Here is a 19,414-nt window from a genome sequence, read left to right on the forward strand (position 1 = left end):
AATAACCATAGGGCCACTGAACAAAGTTATTTCTAATATTACATTTTTCAAGGAATCGTGTTAAGATTGTATAATAAGCATAGGAGACACCTTGTCAGAAGAGAGTATTTGAGGTGATATTTCTCTATATTGAATCAAATGCTTGCATAGTCAAAAAATTGTAAGTACAATGGGGTTTAGTATCCTCAACACTTATCTGAAATGGCCTGCTGTAGAATAACATTTGTTAAAGTCTTCTTGTTTCTTTCTCATTCTTTTATAAAGGATACCCTTGAAATATATGGATATTTTTCTCCTAACAATTTTATTGTCATTCAGTCATTTTTTTTCAGTCATGTCTGACTCTTTGTGACCCCATTTGGGATTTTCTTGGCAAAGATGCGAGTGGTTTGTCATTTCCTTCTCCAGCTCATTTTATAGATGAAGAAACTGAGGCAAACAAGGTCAGGTGACTTGCCCTGGGTCACACAGCTAGTAAGTGTCTGAGACCAGATTTGAACTCAGGAAGATGAATCTTTCTGACTTTGGGCCTGGCATTCTATCTGCTGCACCACCTAGCTGCTCTCCTAACAATTTTACAGAGATGAAAAATAAACATTTTGATGACCGTTTGTGGGGTAACCATAAAGTCTGATATTTATCATCTCCTTTCTTTTAGGTTTCTTGAAAAATCTATCCCTCAGCAGTCTTAAAAATGTTGTCTCTGGCATGGATCTCCTGTTTACACTTGGTCCATTCCAGCTGTTCTTCATCTTTGTTTTCTTTAATGCTACTTTTACCAGTTCATGCAGCACACTGGAGAATTATGATTTCAGATTCTGAATAATGTATCTCCACTACACAAAGTTTATAATAAAAACCTTACAAACATTTTACATTTATAATTGTTCTTTTCCTTAATATTTCAAGGAGTCAGCACGACACAGTGAAATGAATCCTGAATTTGGAGTCAGAGGACCTTAGTTAGAATCCCAGCCCTACCATTTGTTATCTGTATGACTTTGTCCAAAATGCTTAGTCGCTCTGGTCTTCAGTTTCCTCATCTGTAAAATGGAGGGGTTGGAATACATTACCTGTAGAAGCCTTTCTGGGTGTGAAGTGGTGATCTAATACACCCCAAATAACTTTCAGTTGACTTTTTATTTATTTGGTCTCTTCCAAGTTTTCTTCAAACTTATTTTCTCTTCACTTTTCACTATTTTATGAGGTAACTCATCATCTTCCACCATCTATATATTGTAGTATATTGCAAATGAGAGTATATTGCAAACATGTTATCTTTACCGTATCACTCCAATCAATAAGAGATCATTTATTTACTGATGGAGAGATGTCTATGGTTGACTTTTTTGGGATGCCTTAATTGTAGTGATCTATTTGTATGTGTTAAGTTTCCTTAGCATATGTTAACAGTTCATGTTGATATCAGTTATTTTTTATTCATTACCCATTTTGGTATCACTAGTTTGTTCTAATAGGTCAGGTTACAGTTGCCTCACTTGCATGCCAAAACTTTTCAGTTTTGTTTCTTCCAGTTTTATATTGATTTTTAATCTTTGCTCTAACAAAATAGTGGTCAGACAGAATGCAGTTGATTTGAAAATGACTACCATGCCAGTAATGATTTATTTCTTGTCTGTTAAAATATTTTCATTTTTAAGGCATCGTTAAAATACTTTTATTTTCTGTGATATTATTTGGTGTTCAACACATTTATTACCTAAAACTGTCTTGTCAAAAAAGCATATTGAATACATGTATATGTTATGCACATTTGTGTATATGGATAATGGTTCTATGCAGGTGAAAAATTTTTGATCTATCATATTTCTTATTCTTTGGCTATGTGTCCCTGTTTAGGCAGGTAGGAGGTTCAGTAGATGGAGTACTTGGTCTAGAGTCAGCAAAAACTGAATTTAAATCTTGCCTTGGATACTGCCCAGTTGTGTGTGTGACTGGGCAAAACGCTTAAACTCTCAGCCTTGGTTTTCTCATCTGTTAAGTAGGGAAAATAATAGCACTTATCTCCCAGGGTTGTTATGAAGATCAAATGAGATACTTTAAAGCACTAGCTATTATTATTATTTCACTCTTTATCAGTATGTCCACTTGTTGGTGACTGTTCATGTATCTTACATTTAGAGCAGAGGTGTCAAATACATGGCTGGCTACAATAATCCAAAACATAGCTCAAACCAAATTAAAATAAATTTGGAAAATATTTAACAAAATAAAAATAAAACGGAATATAGATAGAGTTCATATGTGGTTTTCAAAGTTAATATTATGTGGCCTGCAAAGATTCTTGTCTATGGTTTAGTGGCCCCACTTCTGTTTCAGTTTTACATTACTGATTTAGAGTATCAAAAGCTATGCAAATCTTTCTAGCCAGTCAACAAACTGCAAACCAGAAGTCTCTGTTCCATTTCCTCCTACCCTGCTACCCACACTGCAGATATAGGAGGAGGATCACACAAAAGTAAGGATCATTTTTTCCTTTTTTTTTTTTTAAATCTCAAGGGTTGTCGAAGCCAAAGAAAATTAATCACCATGTAGTCAGTCTACTGGTAATGAGTTACTGCCACTTGAGCATATTGTGTTCCCAGGACAGAATTCTAAAACTTTCTAGTGTGGTAGAAACTACTGAGCTCATGGTCTGTAGGTACAGCCTTAGAGAATCCAGAAATCTAAAATTTAAGACATTTAAAACTAAATTGAGAACCAAAGCAGGATCCTCCTACAAACAGACTCCTCTCTTTGTCAAGGACAGTGTTATTGTTCTGGTCTCCCTGGATTAAAACTCAAAACTTCGAAATCTCTCTCTCTCTCTCTCTCTCTCTCTCTCTCTCTCTCTCTCTCTCTCTCTCTCTCTCTCTCTCTCTTATTAATCTTCCCCTCCCCCCAACTCCCAATCCAATCTAGTACTATTAATTCTTCTTTTACACTGTCATAAAACACTAATATATATATATATATATATATATATATATATATATATATATATATATACACATACACACATATACATACATACATACATACATATATACACATATATGTGTATATATATATACCCATACTTGAACTAAGAGTATGAAAATAAATAGTTCATGTTTGTGTGCAGAACTAGATTGAAGAAAAGGTGACTTTCAAGTGGAAATAAATAGCAAATATTCAGCACTGTACTACTGTAGAAAAAGACCTAATCCATTTACATAAACATGGAAACTATAGTCAGTTCAATCCAATTCAACGATTATTAAGTGTCTGCTATGTCCTATAAGAGCTACTGGGTACTATAGCTTTACAATCACAAGACAGCTTTTTGATTTAGTCAAATAAATGATTAGTTTCCTGGTCGACAAGTTCAACTAGTTATTTGATTGATTGGTTGCTTGGCTGAACTGAAAGTTCAGGGTCAGCTAAAATGGTTATGTCTGTGGTCCTTTCTGCATCAGTAATAGAGGATGTTTTAAGAGGTCCCAGCATAACTTGGGGGAAAAAAGGTTCCTTGAAACAAATATCCTGCCTTGTCTTTGATTTTATGCTCAGAATTTTGATTTCTTGTAGATATAACCCTCTGGCTATCCTGTTAGGCATACTCAGGTTTGGTTTAGCAAGTTTGGTCTATTTCTCATTTGGTCTGCATAAGGATCCTTTTAGGGAAAGGGTAGCTTCAGGTTATTTCTCTTTTTCTTTCCTTCTCCCTTCTGCTGCCTCTCTCTGCCTCTATTTCTTTCTGTCTTGATAAACTTGCAATTTATTTCACTGGCATATGGATCTCCCTCTACCATTGCAGATGGGCAACTAATCCACAATTTATCTTCACAGAGTTGCTTGGAGCACTGACAGGTTAAATGATTTGTCCAGGGTCACACAGACAGTATATGTCAGGGACAAGACTTGAACTCAGGTTTCCCTGATTCTCAAGGCAATTATCAGTCTGCTCTGCCCATGGCCTTCCATATGTCTGAAAATTGATATGCTTTCATCTATTTTTGTTAAGATTTATAAATAAATCAATCAATCTGGTATGAGTTTTGTTAGTATGATTCAGCTGGTCAAAGCCTGATTACTTTTTAACTGAACTGTACTAGAGTACGAAGAACTGAGAAAGAGGTGACCCCAACCACAAGGCAACAGTGTTGTCCTGAAACTGTCTGCAATGAGTGAGCAAAAAGAAGCTCATGCAGAATCACCAGAAAATTAATGTTTTTGTGAAATTGCTTTTTAAAGACTATGGCAAGGGAAAGTGACACCTTTGTATAATTTCTCGAGATTTTATTTATTTTGATGGATGATCTCACATTTTCTTTTCTGCAAGATGTCTAGAATATGGATGATGGATAAGTAATGTATAAATGCAATCCATTGTCTTAATAATTTCCCACAATCTATACAGCATGAGACGATAGCAATCAGCTAATACAATTATTTTAAATATATTAAAAATAAAGATGAGAACTCATTTCTCCCTGGATTCATCAAGACTGAAAAAAATGCATTAAAAAGCATGACTAAAACACTATGTAAAGCACAATGGATCAAAAGCATTGTCCTTGTAACTGTGACTGCTAATCCACAGGTGACCCACTTTATTGGATATCTATGCAGAGAGATGGATGCAGGTTCCATATCAAACATTTCATTTAATAGAATGCAAACCACTGTAAGATAAACATTCTTCTCTAAGAAGAGGAAATTTTTAGTTCTTTTAATTGGCTTTTAGAGGAAAAAATAAATTAACACAAATACCATTTCCATTTGTTTCATTGGTTTTAAACTGTAATTTCAGGATATGCAATAGTCTCATTTCAGGAATAGTGCTTAGAATGTTCAAAACATGCTACTGTGTTTATTTTGACTCCTTTTTAGCAGTGGTGGCAGTCTATGGAAACTGATAACAGTTGGAAACTAGAGATAAATGCTGGTAGTTCAATTTAGTTGCCTACTGATGTTAAACTTGTTTTCAGAAATGTATATAATTAATTCCAGCTCTTTACAGGATGAGCCAGGGGTTGGACTGTTTGCAGATGCTGGCATCCTTAGTCCTAGTGGTAGAATATGAAAAAGCATTTGTTGTAATCAATGGATTTGTAGTCCTTGGAATTCACATTGCCTAAATACAGGTATCACTGGAAGGTTCTTTCTAGACCCTTACTCTTTTCCTTGTATAAGTTCATATTTGGTTCCCACCCCAAAATTCCCTAATGGTAACCCTTTCCTAAAGTGCTTTAGTAAGCAAGCAGTTAACAAACATTTGTTAAAGCACATTCAACCTATTTTTTTTAGGGGGGATGTTTAATGTTTTTCATGATAAATTAATCAGGATTTCAATTTTAAACAAAAACAATCAATTAATAAACACTTATTAAACAGGTACTATGTATCAGGGAGGTAGGTGGCTGGCTGGGGCAGTGGATAGAGTGCTGAGCCTGAAGTCAGGAAGACTTAATGAGTTCAAATCTGACCTTAGACACTTACTAGCTGTGTGACCATGGGCAAGTCACTTACCTATTTGCCTCAGTTTGCTTATCTGTAAAATGAGCTGTAAAAGAAAATGGCAAATCACTCCAGTACCTTTTCCAAGAAATTCCCAAATAGGGTCATAAAGAGTCAGACACCACTGAAATGACTGAACAAGAACAACAAAATGTATCAGGCATTGGGATCACAAATCCAAAAGTGGACAGTCTCTAATCTACTATATAACCACTCTTAAAATGAATTGAACTCTTCAAATTACTTTCCATGTATTATTTATCATAGCTTGTTGTTTTAATTGCTTAGTGGTTTTTTAGTCATGTCTGACTCTTTGTGATCCTTTTTTTTTTTGTGGCAAAGATATACTGGAGTGGTTTGCCATTTCCTTCTCCAGTTCATTTTATAGATGAGAAAACTGCAGCATTGAGGATTACCCAGAATCACATAGTAAATGTCTGAGGTCAGACATGAACTCAGGTCTTCTTGCCTCCAGCCCTGGCACTCTCGCACTATACCATCTATCTAGTTGCCATATAACCACTTAGTCAAGTATTTTAGTGACAGGAGGAATAGTATGAAGGATATTAGAGGAATGTGTGACCAGAAAAGAATATGTTTCATTCATGTAGTAAGTATGAAAGATTACAGATAAGCAGCTCGTGTATCCATACATTGTTATGAGATATTTTACGCTGAGTATATAACTGTGGAGGATTTACAAAGAGAATGAAGATGGGTCACACAGGATGAATTGGTATGGCATGGGTTCTAACTGCACTTCTGGAGTGAGTGATCATATTGAGAAGGTAACATATTCATTAAAGCCATCACCAAAAGAAGTATACTTTGGCCAATGATCTATTGGAAACTAGATGGGTTTTCATATTATTGGTGTAGTGGTTCTGTACTTTTATGATACCTCTATGATACCTCTATGATACCTCTATGATACATTTATGATACTTTTATAATACTTTTATTATACTTTTATTTTAAATATTTTTATCCGTTTTTTGTATATTTGCAGAAAGCATTTCCCAATCTGCTTTAATGATAGTTTCGTGCCATATCCAACCTTTTATTCTGACATTCTGCAATCAATCCCTATGCCTGATATATTATTTCTACCTTGGTTGTGAATTTTATGACAAAAAGTGCACCCTTCCAGTTAATGATTGTATAACTATACTGTTAGAATTTTGCATTTTTTCCCAAAAATTGAACTGCTGTATGAAACATTTCTGTAGTTTTCCCTTTCCCACCTGAGTGTGGAATTTAATTATGTTATGATCTGTACTCTGTAGGGAGCCGCCAAAATTAAACCCTGTTCCAATTCTTGCTCACTGCTAAGAACCAAATCCCACATGCTTCCCTCATTTATCAGTTGTAAAGCAGTCGGCTCTAAGAAGCATTAGTTCTATCTATGAATTCTACTTTTGCTCATGACAAGATTATACAAATTGGTGTGAGGACTTTGAATACTACAGTCTAGTCCCCATGATACATTGAATTTGCTATATGACTACGGGTAAATTATTTATCTATATTGTGACTCATTTGTCTAATCTGTAACACACACACACACACACATACATATATGTAGAAAGAATGGACCAGGTTATTTATTTTTATTTATTTATTGGAGACAATTGGGGTTGTGAGTTGTCCCTCATCACACAGCTAGTAAATGTTTGAGGTCAGATTTGAACTGAGGTCCTCCTGACTCCAGGGCTCTATCAATTAAATGACCTAGCTGTTCCTTGGACCAGGTTATTTCTTAAGCCCTTCAAACACTAAAATCTATGAATCTATGACTTCTTGAACTCTTGGGGAATTTGAAGTACAGAAGAGGAGAAAGCCAAACTAAATACCTAAGGTTCAAATGAACAGGATCTTGTTCAATAGTTAATCAAAAGGTGGAGCTAATCTTATACTCACTCCTAGACTGCTTGCTTCCTACTTCATTTTGAATGACAGCTGGCAGAAGCCACAAAATAGGAGGTTTAAACAAACAGTGGAGCAATAATAACCTTGACAACTCTTAAACAAGTGGAATGTAGTTTCCCCACTCTTACCTAAAGCTAAGGGAGATGTGTATATAATTAAAGAAAAGTACAATTTCCTGACACGAACAATTCAGCATATTCCCAACATAATTTCCAAGACAGCACAAGGCTAAGCTTTCCTTCAATATAAACCTCAACCCAAAGGAGGAAGAAAGAAGTAGATGCTGCCTGACATCAATCGGAATTAAAAACCTCTGAATTTTAAAATCCAAGGTCACCTTTTAACTTATATGCTAGTTTCCTGGAAATGATTATTAAAGTCATCCACTTTAGTTACTTTGGGAAACAGGGAAGTGCCAATTGGCCAGGATTTATTTTGATCATAAATATATTACATTGGATTTGTCTCATTTTTTAAAAATCTGACTAAAAGCATCTGTTTTAAAATCAAACAAAATATAGGAATAGATGGATTGCCGTAAGAATCACAAAATGTGATATTAACTAGTGAAAGCAGAAAAATCAAACCAAATTCTAATGTAGATATTTTGTTTTCCAATATGAGTCTATGTGGAAAGGAGGGTTATTGGGGTTTGAATGGTTATAGATTCAGGCTAGAGGCCATAAAAGTAGCCAGTACTGAATTCAGCCCACAGAAAGATTGCCTCAGGTTACAACACTTTAAAGAAAACAAGCCCTCACCTGAAATCATTATGTATGTGGTTTTCCAGCTAGGAAATCTGTTTATGAATTACAAAATATAAATGGAATATAACAAAATTATAGAGACATAATAGATATAGAGTTAGCCTTAGAGAAGGAAGACCTGGGTTCAAGTCCCATATCTGGAACATGCCAGTTGTGTGACCCTGCAATTTCTCAAATACTGCAAGTTGCAGAGGTGTCACCAATCTGCGTAAATGGAGGACATTTACCCAACAGGAATTCCTCAAGGGGTTAAAATCACAGGTTCAGACCTCCCTCCCTCAACAACAACAATAACAACAACAACAACAACAACGTGTTCTCCACTTCCAAGATGTTTGATACCCGAGCTCAAAATTTTGACTTCTTTACTCTTTTCCATCTTTCTCAACACAGAGAGAGCTAATCAGTCACTAAGTATTATTAATTTTCACTTCATCATCTTTTGTACTCATTTCAATTCAACAAGCATTTATTGAGTGCCTAATATATTCCCTTGTTTATTCCAGGTACTGTTTTAGTCACTTTTAATACAAAGACAAAAAGAAAAAAAAAGAAAATCACTCTCATCAAGAAGCTTCTGCATTACTGCAGAGGAGTTGGGGACAACATGCACATATATAAATGTAGATAAAATGGTTAGAGAATAAATGTGAATCAATTTCGTTGGTAGGGGAAACTCAAAACTGAGATTAGGTAAACCTTCCATTTGGAAGTAGTATCTGATTTGTCCTTTGAAGGAATCTAGGGATTCAAGGTAGGTGTCAGGAGGGACTGAATTTCTAACAGGCACAGGGGATAGCCCCAGCAAAGGCATAGAGATTGAAGGTGTAACATTATGCATAAGGATCAGCAAAGCAGGGTAGCTTGTCATCTAGAGGTCACAGAAGGGAACAATACAACATAATTGTGTAAATATTGGTTATAACTGGATTTTGCAGAAATTTCATGCAAGAAGGGGTCACTTGTATTTTATTCTACCAATCAGGAGCCACAGAAGCTTCTTGAGCAGGAGAATGGTATAGTCAAATCTCATTTTGGTATTATCACTTTGGCACCTCTGTGGAAGACAGATTAGAAAGGAGAGGACCTGGAGGCAAAGGGATCAGTTAAGATCTTAAGGCCATAGTCTGGGTGAGAAGTGATGAGGTTCTGGACTAGGGTGATAGCCATGCAAATAGAAGGGGAGAGATAGGAGAGTTGATATGGAGGTGCAGTGGACAGAACTGAGCAAGGGTGTGAGATAAAGTAAAGAGTCAAGGATGACTCAGATTTTCCATCTAAGTGGCTGGAAGAATGGTGCTGCTGTCAAAAGAAATAGGGAAGTTACCAAAAGTGATTGTGGGAATGGGGGAGGGGAGAGACTAGATAATAGGCTTCATTTTAGACATGCTGTATTTGATGTAAGAATGAGGTTGAGATGATGGGCAGTCAATTAATGTTAATGATATGGGATTGTAGCTCAACAGAGAGAAGTGATCTTGGAGTCATGTGCATAAGGCCAGATTTGAACTCAGGAAGATGATTCTTTCTAACTCCAGGTTGGCAATCAATCTGCTGTGCTACTCAACGACGTGTAATGAGTATAAATAGTCTTTTCTAGGAATTTGGAAGTTAAAGGGAGGAAAAATCAGGTGTAATTTAGCTTGAGAAAATGACAACACGGAGGTAATAATGGATTTTTTGTTTTATTTTGCTTTGTTTTTAAGGGATGGGGAACCTCTGCATATATTTTTTAGGCAATAAGAAGAAGTCAGTGAAGAGAAAGCTATTAAAAATTTTAATAAGGAGAAAGAGCCAAAATAGTAGATTAAAGGCAGCAATCCAGCTGAACTCTCCCAACAGTGCCCTCCAAACAACTTCATTTATTTATTTGTTTGTTTTTGGTTAAGCAATGGTGTTGAGTGACTTGCAGGGTCACACAGCTAGTAAGTGTTATGTGTCTGAGGTCAGATTTGAACCCAGGTACTCCTGAATCCAGGTCCCGTGCTCTATCCACTGTGCCATCTAGCTGCCCCATCCAAATAACTTTAAAATAACACCTCAAATCAAGTTTTGGAAAGGCAGAGCCAACAAAAGGGCAAGTTAAATTTTTTTTTCCAGCCTAAGAAAACTTAGGAGATTGGCAGAAGAGGTCTGTGACACCAGGATGAACGCCAGCCCAGACAGCGTACAGCGCAGTGGTGGCAGCAGCTGCAACTTTAGGAACACTTAGTCCAGAGGTAGTAAGGGCGTTGGATAAATGGTCAGAAGGAGATTACAAGGGACCCTTTGCTGGCACTGGGTGCAGCTGGCATTAATCAGCAACTTTATTACCAATTCACACTTCTAAGTTGCAGTTCCAGGATGGAGAGGAGCACTTTTGATCAGTCACAAAAGAGTGGGGGCCCTGGTAGCATTTCCAAAGCAAAGAGGAACATTAGCACTTGCAGATGCAGGAGAGCAAGGGACCTGGTCACAGTTCTGGGGCCAAGAGGAGCACTAGGCCTAGTGGCTACAGGGAAGGAAGAGTCTTTCTTGGGTAAGGCCAGAGGGCAGATCAGGAGAGCACTGATCATGCCACCTTGGAAGCACCAAAACTTGCAGACCCCCAGAACTAGCTCTGAAAACACCAGTACAAAAAAGCCTGAAGTTTGAGATAGGGCTTCCCCACAGCCAGGTGAGCAGAGCCCAGTGAAAACATAGAGTTCAAAGTCAAGCAATAGGCTGGAAAAATGTGGGGAAAAAACATGACCTTAAAAAAGTACTATGCTGGCAGAGAAAACCAAGACACAAACTCAAGATAATAATGTGGAAATAGCTACAAGCAAAACCTCAAACAAAAATGCTAATTGGACACAAGTCCAACAAGAATTCCAAGAATAGTTGAAAAAAAGAAATAAATGATAGAGGAAAAATTGGGGAAATAAATGAGAGCAACACAAGGAAATTATGAAAATAGAATTAACAACTTCATAAAAGATGCAAAAAAAAATTGAACAAAGTAACACCTTAAAAACCAGAACTGTCCTAAAGGGACACAAAAATTCATTGAAGAAAAGACCTTCTTGAAAACAGAATTGGCCAAATGGACAAAAAGGTTCACTGAAAAAAAAATAATTCGTTAAAAATGAGAATTGGTCAAAGGGAAGCTAATAACTCTATGAGACATCAACAAAGAAAATTTTTTTTAGAAGTCAGAAATTTTTAAAAAAAATAGAAGCAAATATGAAGTATCACATTGGAAAAACAACTCAGCTAAAAAATAGACTGAGAAGAGATAATTTAACAATATTTGGACTATCTGAAAGCTATGATTAAAAAAAAAAGAGCCTAAACAACATATTTCAAGAAATTATCAAGGAAAACTACTCTGATATCCTAGAGCCAGAGGATAAAATAGAATCTGAAAGAATCCACCTACCACCTACTGAAAGATATTCCAAAATGAAAACTCTCAGAATAATGTGGAGCCACAATTAGGAAACATAAGATTTAGCAGTTTCAATCCTAAAGAATTGGAGGACTTGGAGGGCAAAGGAGGTAGCCTACCCGCTAAAACTAAGTATAATTCTTCAGGGGAAATAATGGGTATCTAATAAAATAGAGGACTTTCAAGCAATCTTGATGAAAAGATAAGAGCTGAATAGAATAGAAGATCAGACATTTAAACAGAAGACTCAAGAGAAGCATAAAAAGGTAAACATGAAAAAGTATCATCAGCAACTCAAAGCTAAACTGTTCACATTCCTACATGGGAAGATAATATATGTAAATCCTAAGAATGGTACCATTTGGAAGGCTGTTAGAAGGGATCCACAGAGACAGAGGTCATTGCTGTGAGTTGATTATGCTCAAATGATCTTCCCCAATAAAATGAAGTTGTATGCACTAGCAGAAGGAGAAAGGGAGAGGCAGATTGGGGAAATGTTTTCTCATTAAAAAAGAGGCATTCAAGAAAGAGCTTTTTAGTAAAGGGAGGAAAGGAGGGTGAGTAAGCAATAATTGAACTTTATTCTCATCAGAATTGGTTCAAAGAGGGAGGGATATATATATAGCCTCACTTTCTCCTGTGGGCTAGTGACTGTGTAGGGTCAGACAGATTTCTATACACAAATCCAATTCACTTGCATGTCATGGTATCACCTCTCTGAAGTCACACTCCTCTTCAAGAGCAAAGGACAAATTACAACCTCTTTGAGTACAAAGAGGAGCTGACCCACTGGGGACTTAACTGGAACTGGACAGTTGGGCAACACAGCTTCTCTCGTCTCCTCTGCTACCCTCTCCTCCCTTCCCTTCCCCTACTTACCCTTCTCCTTTCCTGTTCTCTTTTCACAGTCCACATAGGGTACCTAAGGGTGCTCTACTCAAAGGAATATAACTTTTGATCTCTGAAACTTTTTTTTTCTTTAGAACCATGCCTTACAAAATCTGTCTGGCTCTCCTTGATTGGCCAACAATAGGTCCCAGGCCAAGCCCCACTTGGTCATTGTTTGGGCCCTGATTGGCTCAAAGTGCATGTAAATAGCAATTGTTTTTGTTTTGGCCAGAAACTCTGAGGGTGTTCCCCTCCCAGATTGATTTATTTTTTGACTAGGTAAACAGGCCATTCTCTGCCTCATTTCTTATCTAGCTTTACTCACTGAATGGGCACTGCCTCAGTCAAACTGAGACCAATTAAAGACCTTAGCTTAAAAAGCCAAGGTATCCCACTGCATCCTGGGCCATCTCTAGTTTTCCTGATCTATATCTGGCCACTGGACCCAGATGGCTCCAGATAAAGTGAGGCTGGTGACTTTGCACAGCCCTTCCTCACTTAAATCCAATTCACTTGCATGTCATGGCATCACTTCCCTGATGTCATGGGTCCTCTTCAAGAAGGAAGGACAAACAACAACAAACCTACCCTCCAGGGAAATAGGAGGGGAAAGAGAAAAAAGAAAGGAATGGGGGAATGATAAAAGGGAGGGTGGATTTAGGGAGGTAATCGTCAGAAACAGAAACAAAATAGACTTTTGAGGAGGGAAGAGAGAGAGACAGAGACAGAGAGACAGAGAGAGAGAGAAAGAAGAAGAAGAAGAAGAACAAGAGAAAATGGAGGGAAATACACAGTAATCATAACTGTGAATGTGAATGGGATGAGTTCAAACATAAAGCAAAAGCAGACAGCAGAATAAATTAGGGTGACCAGAAGAGTGGGACTATTGCCCAGTCCACTAATTTAAAACCCCCCAGAAATTCCAGCTGAGCACAATGAATGGCTGAAGACTTTGCATTGCTTACATGCTCCCTTAAGATGCTTTCTCCTCAGTTTTGTCATTTGTTTTCTGTAGCCTTCTTGTGTTTGCACTGCTTTGTATTGCCTATGGTGCCTAGCACAGTGCTTGGCAGAGATAAGTAATACTGTTAAATATTTAGCTAGTGACTGCAGCATGCACAATCTTAAAGATCCACTGTTTGCCCCATGGTTCAATTCTTCATTTTAGTCTTTTCTCTCATTCTTTCATATCCTGTAGCCCACATCTACACATATAAGCCTCAACCCATACCCCTCTCCCAACATTGGGGACATTATGATACTTCCCCATCATTCATTTTGCAATTTCTCATTACCTATGGTAGCACAGTAAATGAAAAATTACAGTTCTCCTAATGACTTGGCTAGTTGATTTTTAACCTTAACAAGACATTTATGTCTTGTTTCCCCAACCAGATTGTGATGGCCTTGACAATAGGTGCTCTTCTGTATAGTACTTTTTATCTGCCATAGTGGCTAATGGTTCTTACCACATATTTAGCTAGAGTGACATTGCCATCCATGTTAAATACAAGTCATCCATTTTATCCTCAGGACTCCTCATCTTTATTAAATGCTTTGATATTTATCTACATTCTGTATACTTTTTTGGCCTTTGCTATAGGCACTGACCCATCTCTGAAGTCAATGCACACTCCTAACCATATACCTAGTATGAAGACTACATCCTTAGCCTAACTTCTCTCTCCATATATTTTACATTACTTAAACTATAGACATTCCAATCACTTGGCCTCATGCATTTTACCAAGCTTTACATCCTCCTTCTGGTTACAACAGATTCTCTTCACCACCAGGACTCCAGAGTTAACCCACTGTTACTATGATTACCACCTGATTTGCATATATTGCTTTCAGTTTATTCCATGCCTGCCATATTATTCTCCAATCCTGAAATATTTCAACCATCTAATTTCTCTGCTCCTATGCTTAGAATATAGATTACCACTGGACAAAAAAAAAAGCATAATTGTAGAGATCTGGCCATTAAAATATTCATGCTATCCAGATTCATCTTGCCCCTTGCTGATGTTCGTGATTTAAACAAAACTAAATAAATAAATCTTTTCCTGCTTGCCCAGTCCACTCACTGCTCAGAGTGGCTTTCTCACATCTATTTTTTCCTGTAACCCTTATCTTTTCTGACAGTCACAGTGCATGTTATAACCCCTATTAATTCCCTTCCGGGAAGTGAAATGTAGCAATAAAATGCAAAATACATTTGTAAAACACATAGCTTTGAAGGAATTCAAAGTATTTTACAGATCATCTCTATAGTTATTAGGATTCCAGGCATAATCCATTCTTTTTATAATGCAATCATCAGTTTTTCTGTATTTTACATCATAGTTTTCAAAGCAGCAGAAATACTCTTACCTGCTCATCAATAATAACAGCATGTTCTGTAAAATGGTGGTAATGATACTTTGTAAACCATTTTGGTGTCCACAGATGAAATGCACTGTGAGGACAAAGAATTATTATTATTCTCCTTGATACATGTGTGCAATTACCATTAATGTCTATGAGAATTACATATGGTCAGCAAGGTTGTAATAGAATTTCTCTGCTCTCCCCTCGTCAAATCCCTCCCCCAGCTCGGAGTGTTTATAAGCTAATGTGGTACACCTATGCTGGGGAGTGTGGGAGAGGAAACATTCCATTTAATAGCTCTAATGCTCAGAGTGCAGGCTGTTAGAGGCTTTACTTTTAAAAAAAATGAAGAAGTGTTTTGTTTTGTTTGTTTTCTTTTACAAGATAATCAAACTTGCTGATATGCATAGAACATCCCAGAAAAGAAAATTAATTCGTTTAACCAACAGGTATTTATTAAGTGCATGCTGTGTGTCCAATACTACTGGGTGCTGTGATGGATACCTTGATGAGAAGAGTCAAGAATAATTTGTGCCATTCTCACTTGAGAAAACCATAGAATATTTAAATGAAAGAATGAACACAGGCAGTTAGAGATAGGGATAGGCACAGGACTTGTAATTTCACCAATGTACAGAACTCTCAGATGAGGAAATTGCCTTACAGGTCACAACGTTCCCTTCAACTTAAAGTCTTGGAAATTTACCTAACACAACGAAATACTAAGTACTTGCCCGAGGTCACAAAACAAAAAAGGCAGAACTAGAACCCAGGTTTTCCGGTTCTGGAGCCAGCTTTCTATCTACTATGCCATACTATCTAGGTATTTGGAGTTAGATCAAGGTTAGAGAAACAATAATAATTATTATAATTCTAGTTATAACTGTAATAATGGTTAGTATTTATATAGCTCTTTAAGATTTACAAAACCCTCAATATGTGTTAATTCATCAGAGCCTCAAGACAGCCCTGTAAGGTAGGGGTTATCATTATCACCATTTTACAGATGAGGAAAGTGAAGCACAGAGAGATTAAGTGACTTGCCTGAGGTTAAATAACTAGTAAGTTTCTGAGGCAGGATTTGAACCCGGGTCTTCCTAGCTCTGGAGCCAGCTCTCTGTCCTCTATGCCCTGCTATGTAGATAGTAGAAGTTATAGCAATAAAGATAAAAGTTAGAGAAATTATTATTATTATTATTATTATTATTATTATTATTGATGATGATGATAATAATAACTAGCATTTATATGAGTAGCTAGGTGGCACAGTGGAGAGAATGCCAGACCTAGAGTCAGGAATACCTGAGTTCCAATCTGGTCTCAGATGCTAGCTGTGTGATCCTGAGTAAGTCACTTAAACAACCCCATTTGCTTAAGTGTCCTAATCTGTAAAATGAGCTGGAGAAGGAAATAACAAACCATTGTAGCATCTTCACCAAGAAAAACCTCAATTTTTTTTAAGGTTTATAAAGTATTTTGCATGTTAACTCATCTTATCCTAACAACAACCCTATGAGGGAGGTATTATTATTATCCCCATTTTACAGATGAGGAAACTGAGGCACAGAGAGGGTTAAGTGACTTGTTGAAGATTGCATTGCGAGTATCTATCTGAATTTGAACTCAGATTTTCTTGACTTCAAGTCCAGGGCTCTATCCATTGTCCTCCTTAGCTGCTTCATTCTTTAATTTTCACCTTTCAAGCTGATATCAAAGGATAATACTATAGTAAGAGAAAGAGTATATTAGAGGACTGAATACCTACAGTAATGGGGCAGAAAGAAGGAAAGTAGTCAGTAAAGGTAACAGAGTAAGAGTGGATGGATAGATATGCAGGAGGATAGCATAGCATAACGGAAACATAAGAAAACCTATTTTACACAATTTTCAGGAATAAAATAATTAAGCATGAAACTGGTTTGGAAGATTTCTATTTCATATCTTTTGCATGACTTAATATGTATAATTGTATTTCATGCTGTCTTAATAGATGAGGTAGGGATTGAGTGAGAGAAAGAATTTGGAGCTGAAAATAAAAATATTTAAAAAATTATGTTTCAAAGATTAGATATATAAAAGCTAACATTTAAAATCCAAGGACATTTTTGGTTTGAAGATGGGGAAATTACTGTTTTGTTCTGTTTGTTTGCTCAAGAAGTAATTGCTTTAAAAAATCCCTAACCTCTTATAGTTCTTCTGGTTATAAAATGCCCAGAAACCTAAAGGGAGGTAATTGTTCTTGTTCTGAGCTTCATTGTTTGCTGGAGGAGGAGTAAGAAAGCAATAAGAAATCCCTAGATCCTAAAGGTGCTGAGGGAGAAATATTATAAAAATGTTTCGAGTAGAGGCAAGGGGAGAAATTACCCACTTCCTTCGAAGGGAGATAATATTGCCACTGCTCTTGGGGACTAGGTCATCTGGCATATTAAACTTCTCACAGTAATTGTCAAAATTATGAATTCATTCAGTTATGATTATACATTGTATTATTCCCTTTAGTAAATCACCTCGGTGATTTACTTTTCTTAAAGTAAAGAGACATGTAATAACCCCTTTAGCTCCAAGAGCATTCCATGTGAGAACTCAGTCTAAGTTTGCTACAAGGTCATCTGTATCCATAACCAAGAACTTAAGCACGCAAGGGTGTGTGCTTCTGATTATTCCAAAGAAAATCTGTTTACTTGGGTTAATCCAAAAACTTGAAATTTAAATAGAAGCAGCCAAAAAGTCAAACTTGCAAGGACTCAAGGTATATCATGACCATGGCATTTTGACTTGCACTTATTTGCAAAGGGAGCATCTTTCAAACCTTTATTTAGCTAAGCAAGCCCTTTAGATTCAAGTCTCAAGTGCCTTTCACAAGAAATGTTTTCAAATGGAAGCATTAATTGAAATGTTTTGCTTAAAATGAAAGTAAATACTTGGTCTTAAATAGCCACATTTTGGGTGCAATTAATAGACTTCATTTTAAAGCACTTTAAAAGCATCTTCATGTTTTATTATTTCAAAAAACAACCCTGCTGTTGGTTCAATATTAGGAAAACTATCAGCATCATTGAGCATATCAACAACAAAACCAACAGAAACCACATGATCATCTCAATAGATGCAGAAAAAGCTTTTGATAAAATACAACACCCATTCCTATTAAAAACACTAGAAAGCATAGGTATAAATGGAGTCTTCCTTAAAATAATAAATAGCTTCTACCTAAAACCTTCAGCAAGCACTATATGTAATGGGGACAAGCTAGAAGCATTTCCAATAAGATCAGGGGTGAAACAAGGATGTCCATTATCACCAGTGTTATTCAATATTGTACTGGAAATGTTAGTTTTAGCAATAAGAGAAGAAAAAGAAACTGAAGGCATTAGAATAGGCAGAGAAGAAACAAAGCTATCACTCTTTGCAGATGGCATGATGATATACTTAGAGAATCCAGTAAAAAACTACTTGAAAGAATAAACAACTTTAGCAAGGTTGCAGGCTATAAAATGAACCCACATAAATCATCAGCATTTCTGTAGATTAGCAAAAAAGCCCAACAGCAAGAGATAGAAAGAGAAATCCCATTTAAAGTTACTGTAGACATTATAAAATATTTAGGAGTCTACCTCCCGAAACAAACCCAGGAACTCCATGAACACAATTACAAAACACTTTTCACACAAAATCAGATCTAAATAATTGGAAAAACAGCAGTTGCTCATGGGTAGCCTGAGCTAATATAATAAAAATGACAATCCTGCCTAAGCTAATTTACTTATTCAGTGCCATACCAATCAAACTACCAAAAAATTATTTTATAGAGTTAGAAAAAATGATAACAAGATTCATTTGGAAAAACAAAAGGTCCAGAATATCAAAGGAACTAATGAAAAGAAATGCAGGGAAAGGTGGCCTAGCAATTACAGATCTTAAATTGTATTATAAAGCAGCAATCATCAAAACTGCTTGGTACTGGCTAAGAAATGGGGAGGTGGATCAGTGGAATAGGTTAAATATGCAAGACACAGTAGTCAATGACTATAGTAATCTATTATTTGATAAACCCAAAGACCCCAGCTTCTGGGATAAGAACCACTCTTTGAAAAAAAAACTGCTGGGAAAACTGGAAAAGAGTATGGCAGAAACTAGGCATAGACCCAAATCTCACACCATATACCAAAATAAAGTCAAAATGGGTTCAGACTTAGATATAAAGGCTGATCCATAAGTAAACTGGGAGAACAAGGAATAGTTTACCTATCAGATCTATGGAGAACAGAAGAATTCATGACCAAACAGGAGATAGAGAACATTATGAAAAGCAAAATGGATAATTTTGATTACATTAAATTGAAAAGTTTTTGCACAAACAAAGCCAATGCAACTAAGATTAGAAGGAAGGTAGAAAATTGGGAAAGAATTTTTACAACCAGTCTCTCTGATAAAGGCCTCATTTCTAAAATATATAGAGAATTAAGACAAATTTATAAGAACACAAGCCATTCCCCAATTGTTAAATGGTCAAAGTATATGAACAGACAGTTCTCAGATGAAGAAA

Source organism: Phascolarctos cinereus, unplaced genomic scaffold (genome assembly GCF_003287225.1).
Source record: "Phascolarctos cinereus isolate Bilbo 61053 unplaced genomic scaffold, phaCin_HiC Scaffold_1;HRSCAF=81, whole genome shotgun sequence".
Taxonomy (NCBI): Eukaryota; Metazoa; Chordata; class Mammalia; order Diprotodontia; family Phascolarctidae; genus Phascolarctos; species Phascolarctos cinereus.